Here is an 11,457-nt window from a genome sequence, read left to right as displayed (position 1 = left end):
AGCTTCCTCATCCATAACATGGGAACAATAGTAGTACCTGCCTAATAAAACTGTAGTAAGGATAAGACGAGATAATTTGAAAAGAACGTACCTTAGTATCTAGCATGTGGTAAGTATTCTATAAATGTTATCTGTTATTATATACTCATTTAATGAGGATTTCTTAAGTGTCTACTGGGGAACATTCAAATGATATATGAGATACAAGGGAATTAACATTTGTTGAGCACAAAACCTGTGTTATAAATTAGGCTGGGCACTTTCCAGATTTAGGTAGGTGAGAAAAAGAGGATGTGAATGAAATTAAAATAACAACACAACATATCAGGATTTGTGGAATGCTGCTGTAGCAGAACTTATGGGGAAAATTCTAGTATTGAACACCTATATCAGACAAGAAGAAACGCCTCAAATCAGTGACCTCAAGAAACTAGAAAATGAAGAACAAATTGAAGACAAATCAAGCAGAAGGAAGGAAATAATAAAGATCAAAGGGAACGTTCAGTGCAGTGAAAACAGAAAACCAAGAGACAAGATCAGTGAAACTAAACTTCTTGTTTGAGAAGATCGACAAAATTGATAAGCTTCTAGCCAGATGAATAAGAAAAAAAAAGAAAGAAGAAACAAACACCAGTATCAGGAGTGAAGCTAGTGACATCACAGCAGATTTTACAGATAATAAAAAATTATAGGGGAATATTATGAACACTTTATGCATATAAAATTGACAACTTGGATGAAGTGGACTAATTCCTTGAAAGAGATAATCCACCTCTCATTTAAGAAATTCATAACCCGAACAGCTCTATACCTATTAAATAAATTTAATTTGTAGTTAAAAAGAGGAAACTTCAGGCCTAGATGGCTTCAGAGGGGAAGTCTAGCAAACATTTAAGAAAGAAATATTACCAACTCTGTGCAAACTCTTCCAGAAAAATTTAAAAGGACTACATAGTTACTCACCTTTGAGGCTAGTGTTATCCTGATATCAAAACTATGTAAAAACATTACAAGAGGGCTTCCCTGGTGGCGCAGTGGTTGGGAGTCTGCCTGCCGACGCAGGGGACACGGGTTCGTGCCCCGGTCCAGGAAGATCCCACATGCCGGGGAGCGGCTGGGCCCGTGAGCCATGGCCGCTGAGCCTGCACGTCCGGAGCCTGTGCTCCACAACGGGAGAGGTCATAACAGTGAGAGGCCCACGTACCTCAAAAAAAAAAAAAGAAAAAGAAATATACCAATATCTCTCATGAATATAGATGTAAATGTTCTAAATAAAATGTGAGCAAATCAAATCCAATATATAATAATATATGTACTCTCCAATATTATGTGTATATTGTATTTGATTGGCTGACATTTTGTCTAGAATATTTACATCTATGTTTATATATATGCATATACATACACATACATTATGACTCAGTGAGGCTTGACCCAGGAATGCAAGGTTGGTTTAATATTCAAAAATCAATCGATGTATTTTACCATATTACAATAAACTAAAAAGAAAAACCACACGATGATCTCAATGGACACAGAAGTATTTTACAAAATACAGCTTCACAGTAAACTGGGAATAGGAGAGAAATTTCTTCACTCTGATAAAGTGCACATAACGGTGAAATGCTGACAGTTTTATTCCTGAGATCAAGAATAAGACAAGGACATGACTTTCACCACTTGTACTCACTATTGTAATGGGGGGGGGGGTCCCAGCAATCCATCAGGGAAAGAAAAAGAAATCAAATGGCCCCAGATGAGAAAGGAAGAACTAAACCTGTCTTATTTGCAGACAACATAATCACCTACGCAGAAAATCTAGTGAACTCTAAGTAAAAAGATTCAAGAATTAACAAGTAAAAGTAGGGGTGCAGGGTACAAGGTCAGTATGAAATATCAAATGCATTTCTATACACAGTCAACCTTTCATATCTGCATGTCCAGCACCCTCAGATCCAACCAACCACAGATCAAATACATATATTTAATTTCAGAAAGTTCCCAAAAGCAAAACTTGAATTTTCCACATCCTGGGACCTATATACGTAGCATTGTATTTACAAGTATTTATATAACATTTACATTGTAGCAGGCATTACAAGCAATCTAGAGATGATTTAAAGTCTATGGGAGGCTGTATGTAGGTTATACGCAAACATTTGATAGAGAAATTTGAGCGTCCTTGGATTTGGGTGCCCTCAGGGGCCCTGGAACGCATCACCCGCGGACACAGGGAGGTGACTGCACTGCAACGAATGAGGAACAGTTGGAGATTTTAACTAAAAACACATCACCATTTGCAATGGCATCAAACTCACAACTAAGTCTGACACAGGTACGTAAGACCCACACTACTTTGCTGAGGAAATTCAAGTCCTGTATTAGTGCAGAGACACACCTTGCTCGTGAGCTGGAAGACTCAATATTGTCAAGACGTCAGTTCCCCTCAGTTGATCCACATCTGAAGCATCTGGTCAAAACCCCAACAGGTGTCCTGTGGTCCCCCCCTTCCCGTAAGCCTTTCTTCACAAGGGGGTTCCATCCAGCTCTCACCAGCGTCTAAGACGAGGCTCAAACCCCAGACCAGGGAAGCCTGGTCACAGACAGAAGACACACCCAAATTCTACTTTTGGTCATTCTTTCTTCTTCCTTATGTGAAGACAAACTAGCTCTTTTTTTTTGAAGTTTGATCTCGATGGATCTATTTGTAGGGAGAAAAAAAGAAAAGACGTTTGTGCAGGAGGTTGATTAACTTCTCTGGAGGAAGAAGCAAAGCCAGATGAGGATGGACTGGGCTGTGAAGCCTCACCCCGGGGGCTCGTACCCACCGAAGCTCTCCTGCCGGGCCCTGGCACTTTAGTCGTCAGCTGTGCAAGCTCGGGGCCTAGAGGGCAGCCTGCTGTGATGCGCAGGCCCTGGTGTGCGAGGTGGCATCCTGGGCGCCCACCCGTCTGAACAGCGGCCACCTGTCTGCAAGGCCCCGCATCTCCCGCCTCCTTGGGGCAAAAGCAGGGCGTTAGTGTAGCGGGCCGTGCTGTCCACACGTGTCCACTGACACGGTGGCCTCCAAACTTTTGAACTGTCTATCCCTCCTCCAGGAAAATCTTTGAATATACCTATACCCTGAAGATGTATATTTACCGATTTATAAATTACTTATATGCATATATTTGACCATATCAATCTATTACATGAATTGTAAAAAGGTGCAGAAATGACTTCTTTAAACATGAGACGAACCATCGTAAAGCAATTATACTCCAATAAAGATGCTAAAAAAAAAACAACAAATACAAGAGTTTATATAGAATGACTATGACCTTGATAAAACCAAAAATAAATAAATGTGTTTATACCTGCACAAAAAAATAAATAAATAAAAATGAGACGAAATCAAATAGATGTGCTCACTTCGGAGCAGGTTTCAAGGCTGGGCCTCGTCGTCGATCATCATGGCCAGAGAGGACAGAGTGACCACGTGAGCAGGGGCTCCCAAGGCCTCACCTGCCCTGAGCATCCGCCCTCATGTTGGAGGACCAAGGGCTACAGGAAAGCTGAAAACCACTCGACTGGACATTCCCTCAGGCTCTTCTTGTAGCTCAAAGAACCTATCTTCCTCCTTACTTTTCCCACCGCATAAAATACGATCACTCTCCCCAACGCGAGAAGCCTGTTTTGTTTTTCCACGTGACCAGCCTCAGCTGTCACACCCTGCAGAGTGGGTAACAGAGAAGCTGGGGCAGAGGACCGTTCCCAAAAAAGAGATCAGAGAGAACTCTTTTTAACAGCTAAATATAGCAGACTAAGCTAGGCCCACCGTGTAAACCGCTCCTTTCCATATCAAAACCGTCCACAGGAAAATACCCAGAGGGGCAGTCACCGCTCAGATTAGACGCCCCTGATGCACATGGCGCCCGGCGGCACATGTTCCTGGGACGCGGTTCATCCTCACCCAGGGCCCTGGAGCTCCTCCCACCAATGCCTTGTTAAACTGCCAGGGTACAAAAGGAAGGAAACACAGCTTGTGTCTCCCGCTTCATGACCGGGTGGCCGTGCGCTGCATTTCTGGCCAGCCCCACCCCCCACCCCCACCGAGAAGGCAGGGGCACCAAGAGAGATTTGGGGGCTTTTGTTCCAAGTTCACAAAGGAGATTCGAGAGGGCACCGAGACAAAACCCCTGCTTGCTGCCACTGCAAGTTAGCCCCGGAAGCGAATTCTCTCTGAGCCAGTTTTCCCTCGAGGGCAACCTGGGAAGAAAAGGAGTGCTTTTCTCCTAAAATCAGGTTGCTGACCTCTTCGGATCTAGCAGCAGTGCTCTCAGGACTCTGCCAGACGTGTGCTTCACCAGGAAGCTGGGGTCTCCAGCCCTGGAGCCATCCTGACACTTCTCCGGCCCCCAAGCGCTGGGAGGGCGGCTGTGAGTGATAACGTGGGGCCGGGGTGCATGAATTCCAGGCGTAATTATCCTCACCTATTGGGCTGCGGCCCCAACATGCTCACCCCATCATTAAAGCGCAGTGAAGACGACAGCGCTCCGCGCCCCGCTGCCCCTCGGCCCCGCCCACCAGCGTAGCGCGTCCCAGGAGCTGCGCGCAGACCCGGGCCCTGCCCGCGCTGGAATGCATCCCCTGACTGCAGATCAGTCCCTGTAAGTCAGCAAACCTGGCCTCCCTGGAGCAGGTGGCCGACTAACGTGAGCAGATGCTGAAGAAAAAGCCTCATCCTTCCTGCCAAGAACCCTCTGTCCACAGAGGAGAAGGCTGGGATTCCTGCAGACGTGCACGTGCAGAACAGCCCCCGCCGCTCGCCAGGCCCAGCAGTGAACTCACCGGAACCCTGGGGGTGGCGGCAGTCTCCAAGCGCAGCGACACCTGCGGACTGAGACGGGCTGACCTTGCCTGCAGGCGGAAGGAGCGGCGTGCGGCTGCAGACACGAGCCCCTCCACTGCCGGCAAACCGGGGGCACAGGGCATGTGCGTGGGCTCCTCCTCGAGACGCCCCGGCACGCGTGCACACGGACACGCACACGCACTCTCGGAACAGAGACAGACACGGGGAGAGCGTGGGCCCCGGCCCTTTTCTCTCCAGAGGGACTCTCGTCTCTCCAGTCCCGCAGGCGGGTCAAGGTCCCCTTTGCTGGTTAACCGGCTTCTCCTGCTGGGTCACCGCCTGCAGGAGCAGCAGGCAGAGGGGGCCCAGGTGGGGCGGGGTCACTGCCCAGGTGGGGCGGGGTCACTGCCCAGGTGGGGCGGGGTCACTGCCCAGGTGGGGGACAGGGTCACTGCCCAGGTGGGGCGGGGTCACTGCCCAGGTGGGGCGGGGTCACTGCCCAGGTGGGGCGGGGTCGCTGACTTGCCCTGAGAAGGGGCCGCCCAAGGCCAGTCCCAGAAGGCCCCCTCCTGCCTGGTCACCTAGGGAGCACGTCTGGCCGGCACGACAGGAGCAGTGTGGTCACAAACGGGCATAAACGGTCACGTTACTATCTCGTCCCTCGTCTAGGGCAGATCGGCCGCGTCTGAGCTCCCACCTCCTGGGCCTCCGACCCCAGCACGGCCCTGGGGGCTCAGGCCGCGGCAGCCTCGGCGCTGACTCACAGGACAGGCGTGAAGGGGCCTGGGCCACCCCTTTCATGACCCACGCTGTCCTGCAGATGAATAACGGGGGTTGGGAGGGCATGGGGCTGGCAGCAAAGGTCGGTGAGACCCTTGCATGGAGTCTCTCGTGGAGAAACTCCCCCAAAGGCGCCACAGACGGAGCCCCTGTCGTAAGATGCTGCGGGGCCGGCCCAGGCCCTGCCCATCACACCGACGTCTGGCAACCGAAAGGGTGCTGCGAGTCCTTTCGGAGGCCTGAGCAGGCAGCCTCGACAGGAGGTATGGGCCCAGCCGGGCTTTGGGACAGGCCCCGCCAAGGGTTTGGGTGCCCGACGCCCTTCCAGGTGACTCCACCCCCTCCGTCTGGGCCCGGGAGCGGCAGATGCATCCTCCTGGGCTCATACGTTGGCATGTTTTATTTAAGAGGGCTCTATTTGGAAGACCACTGATGGTGCAGAAAACGGCCCCAAGGGCAGTGCGCGTGGAAATTCAGCGCCCAGCCTGTCTCCTCACCTGCGGGGACCGGTGACCGAGGCCTTTCTCAGTGTTCCCCCGCAGTGCTGTGTCTCTCAACTCTACAAAGCGCACTTTGGGGGATGTTTGGACAATGAATTAGCATCCAGCAAAGCCTGGAAAACCAGGAGAGAAAATGACAGCGGGTGTAAACCGTGGGTGACCCACCAGGCCCTGGAGGGGGCGCTGACGGGGCTCTGAGCCCTCTCCAAAGCTTCCCTAAGTCTCGCAGGCAGGGAGACAGCCGTCCACGGTGCAAACACCCGCACTTTAAAACTCTGAGTGAGAAGCTCATTTAAGTCCTTATTGTAAGGTGTGCGTGTGGAATCTGTCCCCAGGTGGCCTCCTCCGGCCATTCCTCCTGCACCTTCTGGGGCCTTTTTGTTCTGACGACGGGCGGCTTGACCCCCAGCAGCGCGGCCGCCAGTGGGGAAGCAGGAGCCTCCCGTGGGGATTGTGTGCAGCGAGGCGGCTGCCCAGAATCCAGGCGCGCAACGCGGATCCTCTCTGGTGGCATCATAACCCGTAACCTGTGTTCACACATTTATCAGGCTTATCTGTGAACAGTGGACTCGTGACACAGGTACTTGTTGCGTGTGTGATGATACACAGCTGACCACACACATCGTATTTCCCTTCGAGAGACGACTGCAGTTGCCTGTGTACAGCAGGGTCCCACAGACGCTTCCTGTAAAGGGCCAGAGAGCAAATATGTGGTCTTTGTGTGCCGTCCACCAAGCCACTGCAGCAACTACTCCCCCACCTTTGTAGCCCAAGAGCAGCCATGAAAGTGCAGACAGGAGCCGGCAGGGGCACGGCCCAGGCTACTGACCTGGACCTTTAGAAACGTCCCTCCTTCAGCAACCTTAGCTCTTGAACTAAGAATCGAGGAATAAGAGAAAAGCAAAGGCCTCTAAGCGTCAGAAGGGAACGTCAGCAGTTTGTGGCCCAAAGCTCCCGCCTTGTGCATCAGGCAGCCGCCCGGTCCGCGGTCCCCACTGGCTGACTTCCATTTGCTCAAATGTTCTTATGATCTCTCGGACAGTTGGCCGGTTTTTGTCACGTTTTATTGGTGCACAGCCCCGCCCCGTCAGGCAGCCTCCGTGACCAGCCTCCCCTGAGCCTGGTTTACAAAGCCCGAAGCAGCTGCTGTTCGGCCTTTTAGAGAAAAGGTGAGCCAAGCCCTGCTCAGCTCATCACTTTAGGACCAGCCTTTGGGGTCCAGGGCCTGGCACCGGGCTGTCGGGTGTACCTCTCCCTCAACATGCTTAATAAAGAGCCCTTGTCTACGTGCTTATAAATACAAAGGCCCAGAAGGGAACGAACATGAGTCTAATAATTAAAGTGAAGTTAATTACAGCAGCTCAAGTAGGTGCCGGCAACAGTAACAGCTTATGCAACAGCTATTCGCCCAGCATATTGACTCTGAGTCTCCTAAAATGCCGATTCCAGCTTTATCGCTAATGAGGCCAATTATTATATTTGCTTGGGTAATAGCTGCTCTTTTCCCCCAAGTAAATTAAATGCGTATGCAAATATGCATCGAATGCCAAGATGGTTTTCGTCCTCTGACCTTCTGAAACTCCTCAGAGCCTTTCTAAGGGTGGGGTTCTCCAGGAGAGGCAGCAAAGGCCAGGTTATTGCGACACTAGCCTCAGGCCGCTACTTGAAAGCAGTAGCCGAGCGATGAAATAAACCCCAGCAGATATGCATTGGCCTTAGGAGCAACAATAGAATGTAAGGGCGAAGGGAAACCAAGAAGCAAAGCTACCTGGTTCCGAGGCTGGGACCTAACAGGGGAGTGGCCACAGAAGGTGACACTCAGCCTGCACGGGGGTGTCTCATGACCGCCATGGAAAGGTAGGAACGGATAATTGCTCAAAGAAGTTTTCAGGAGCCTGAATTCGGAGACCACGCACCAGCGTGGCCCCTTGGCCGGCCCCTGGCCCCTGCCCTCCTCTCCTCTGTCCCCTGCTTCCCCTGCTTCCTTCCTCTTTTTCTGTCCCCTCTCATACCTGCCGAGCCCCTCCTTGCCTTTGGGTCGGCCCCTCCAGGCATGAGGGGGATGGGTGGGAATCTCCCTTCCCTAAAATCACAGAGAATATGCCACCACGCTCATCGAGCTTCCTCCAGGATCAGATGTGCCCTGGTACCGAAAGTGTGCCATTTTAGGCAACAAAACACGCCCTGCTTCCCATTTAAATGTCGACCGGCCGACGGGTGTTCAACTACATTTACTGTACCTTGTTTAGTCAAAGTGTTTGTCTTGTCATCTAAGTCCTCTGTCCCTTCCTTCAAGGAGCTTACACTCTAATCACGGAGAGAAAACTGAGGCAAACATTTTAGAAAACAGTGAGTAATTTCGAAAGCCCTACGGGCAGGGCAGCAGGAAGAACACAGCAGCGTCCCACGTCCCATCAGGCGTGAGCCTCTCCCAAGTGAAAATTCCCGACAGGGACTGCTGACCTGGGGTCCGTGGACCCTCAACTGGACCAGGAGCCCTCTGGCTGTCCCCACACGTGTGTGTGCGTGGTGACCTCAGAGGAGAGCCCCAGCTTCCCACCAGGTCCCGCAAGGGACACGCCCACCCCACGGACACACACGTGCCCGTGAAGGGTCTGCTCCAGGGTTGTAGCAAGTCAGACGAGAGGGCAGGTTAGAGCGAGGCAGGCAGCGGTCCCTGAGGAGAAGGGAGGTCCCCGCGTGAGAAGCGCTGGGACCGTGGGGGACCGAGGAGAGGAGAGTGGGGGGCTCGGGAGTCAGGACACACACACGGCCTGGGGGGGACCATCCCCAGGCTGCCGAGCTCCCCGCCATCCGAAGATGCTGGAGCAAAGCAGGAGGGCTGAGCCCTACCATGTGGCAAAGGGCACACAGAAAACTAACTTTTAATACGAACACCAAGACCTTTGCTCGATCAATGTTCAAAGACAGCTTCTGCTTGGGCCACGTCAAAGCTGAAATTGGTCATCGTGGTGGGAATGCTTATTCTTAGTAGAACATGACACGATCGTGTGGACCTTCAAGCAAGTTCACCAATAGTGCAAGCCTGTCGTGTCTCATTTCCAGATCCTTTTCTTGAACCTCCTTCAACTACTCGGTTCTGACATCAATGTCCTTAACTGCTGTGAAGGAAAAGCAGTTATACTGGAAAGAGGATGTCAGGGGCTCACCGGGGTCCAAATGTAAGACGTTTAGCACCAAGGAATAATGGTGTCAAATGTAGTTGGGTGTTTGGGTTATTTTAAAAGTCCCAGGTGAGCGACTGCAAGACGATTAAGGTCCTACAGTCACAGCAACGGCCGAAGTGAGGACGATTTAACATCAGAAGCTTCTACACCTGTAGAAACATTTTCCTCTCTTGAGTTAACTTAGGTAAAATTGAAGAAAATCATTTAATGCTTGGCAAATTAGGTACACGTCTCTCTTTTCTGGTTCAGAGATAAAGACAAGGACGGCGAAGTGGAGTTAACGACAATTCATCACTCTCTGTTTCCACCTTGACTGGGAAGAAAGCCCATTTGAGATTTATTTTAAATGATCCGATGTAACGTTTAGAAACATGAAGCAGATTAAAAATCCATGTGTTGTTTTTACAAAAATAAACATGGGGAAACATACAGAATATGTAAGCCTGCTACTCTGAGTTGAGCAAAGCAATTGAAGTGTGTATGATTTGACTATGATAGCGCCCATCCTTCTAATAAGCACAGGGCGTGAAAATACCCTCTCCAATCCATGATTAATATGTTTAGTTAGAGACACTTCACCTTGTAATAACTTGACAAGTATCCACTTCAGTTAGTAACGGTCACACACAAAACAAACCAATATCGTGCTTCCTCACTTAATGGAAAAATTAATCTGAAACACATAATTAAATCAGCACTATTTTAAACTAGACAGCGGGCTTCACTCTTCTTTTTCTCTCCCTCCCCCCTCCCTCCCCCACCTCTTTCTCCTTCTTCCTAAATGAAATTGGATTTAACAGAATCAAAGGCTTTAAATCAAATCTGCCTAAGATCACTCATGAGTAAAAGTAAACCAGTGTCTAAACCTTGGCAATAAACGACTTAGAGAAATGTTTGCACTGGTTCCTAGGAAAACCTGATGGATGAGATAGGAGCTTTCGTGCTCGGAGGCAAAGCTCTGACCTAGATAAACCCGGGGTGTCTGGAGCACCGTGCCTCTGGGACTCTATCAGCCAAAAGGACGTCCTCAGACCTTTTGAGCAGCTATGTTGAAGTGTGGACCCCAGAAATGCTCACTTTGCACTGAAAACAAAACGAAGCTCTGTTAATGGTTTAGTGTAACACAAAATTGTTAATATACACAAAGTTCAGCGACTGAAACATTTTTCTAGAGACCGATTCTTTGATTCAAGAAGCAAAATGGAAAGAAAATACCTGGGTTGATTTCAAGGCAAGCCTTTTAAAGCTGCAGCTCTGAGGGTATTGGAGTTGCCTCCAGAACAGGTAGTGGGAAGGTCCTCTGAGATATTTCTGGATGGAGCCTGGGAGGCCCCTACGTCGTCCTACAGCTGAGATGGACCTGGGGAGGGCTCTGTCCTCTTGGGGTCTCGCATGAGTGTATCAGCAGGGGCAGAGGAGACAAGGCTGGTCCACAGGGGCATCTGTGACCCTTTCCCTTGAGTTCCTCCTCCCTCTACAAGGCCCTCCCCGTATCTGCCACCCACCCACCATAAAGAAGCGCTTCTTTAGACAAACCCACCCCTCAGCTGAAAGGAGGCACTTTTCAGTCTGCACGTCAGGCCGTAAGTCTTTCCCGCGTGGGGCAGGCAACCTCCCACCCCCAAATAAGGAAAGCGAGTAGGGCGCAGACGCCCCAGCACCATCTGCGCGTGATTGCCACAATCCTGCAGGTCCAGGCTGTGAAGGAAGCTGTCCTGTGAAGGACGCCCCAGGCAGGGAGGAATCCTGTGTTTTTTACAAAGACTAACCACCCTTTTCTGCCAAAATGGTGGTTCTCAAACTTTGGTGTGGGTCAGAATCACCTGTGCATTGGAAACACGGTAACAGTGATAGCAGCACCTAGTTTCCACTGGGCGCTTACTGCCAGGCACTGTTAGAATTGCTTTATTTTGATTTCTCTGCAAGGTGATGAGGAATAAAGCAGAGATGTGCAGCTAAGTATGTGATCACTGGTTCTGTGGAAACCCCAAGCCCTGATTCATAGCATCTGCCCGTCTCTCTGATGGAAATACTCCAGTTACGGCCAACGTGACATCACCGGACAGCGTGGGGAGGAGCTGGCCGCAGGCTCTCACCCCATCTTACTGTTGGAGAACCAAAGGCACTAAAGGCGCCAGACGTTCCAAACCAGCATCCC

At 50.5% G+C, this 11,457-nt stretch overlaps 2 long non-coding RNA genes across 4 annotated transcripts; both read right to left on the bottom strand.

Moving 5' to 3' along the window:
- Positions 1-1,519: 1,519 nt before the first annotated feature.
- On the bottom strand, positions 1,520-3,807 carry LOC132527793 (uncharacterized). The gene is made up of 3 exons (XR_009543095.1): positions 3,412-3,807; positions 2,829-2,996; positions 1,520-2,701 (listed from the first exon to the last, which is right to left on the bottom strand). It is a non-coding gene; the product is annotated as an uncharacterized LOC132527793 (long non-coding RNA).
- A 2,202-nt stretch (positions 3,808-6,009) lies between these two features.
- LOC132527791 (uncharacterized) lies at positions 6,010-11,062 on the bottom strand. 3 transcript variants are annotated; one of them, XR_009543092.1, is made up of 5 exons: positions 10,840-11,062; positions 9,879-9,972; positions 8,995-9,230; positions 8,352-8,436; positions 6,010-6,796 (listed from the first exon to the last, which is right to left on the bottom strand). It is a non-coding gene; the product is annotated as an uncharacterized LOC132527791 (long non-coding RNA). The 3 variants fall into 3 exon arrangements; XR_009543093.1 differs by lacking the exon at positions 10,840-11,062 and adding an exon at positions 10,515-10,833; XR_009543091.1 differs by lacking the exon at positions 10,840-11,062 and adding an exon at positions 10,263-10,385.
- Between the last annotated feature and the right edge of the window lie 395 nt (positions 11,063-11,457).

The sequence above is a fragment of the Lagenorhynchus albirostris genome, chromosome 10 (assembly GCF_949774975.1).
Source record: "Lagenorhynchus albirostris chromosome 10, mLagAlb1.1, whole genome shotgun sequence".
Classification (NCBI taxonomy): domain Eukaryota; kingdom Metazoa; phylum Chordata; class Mammalia; order Artiodactyla; family Delphinidae; genus Lagenorhynchus; species Lagenorhynchus albirostris.
Note: the sequence above shows the minus strand (reverse complement) of the source record. Positions and strands in the feature narration are given on the sequence as shown.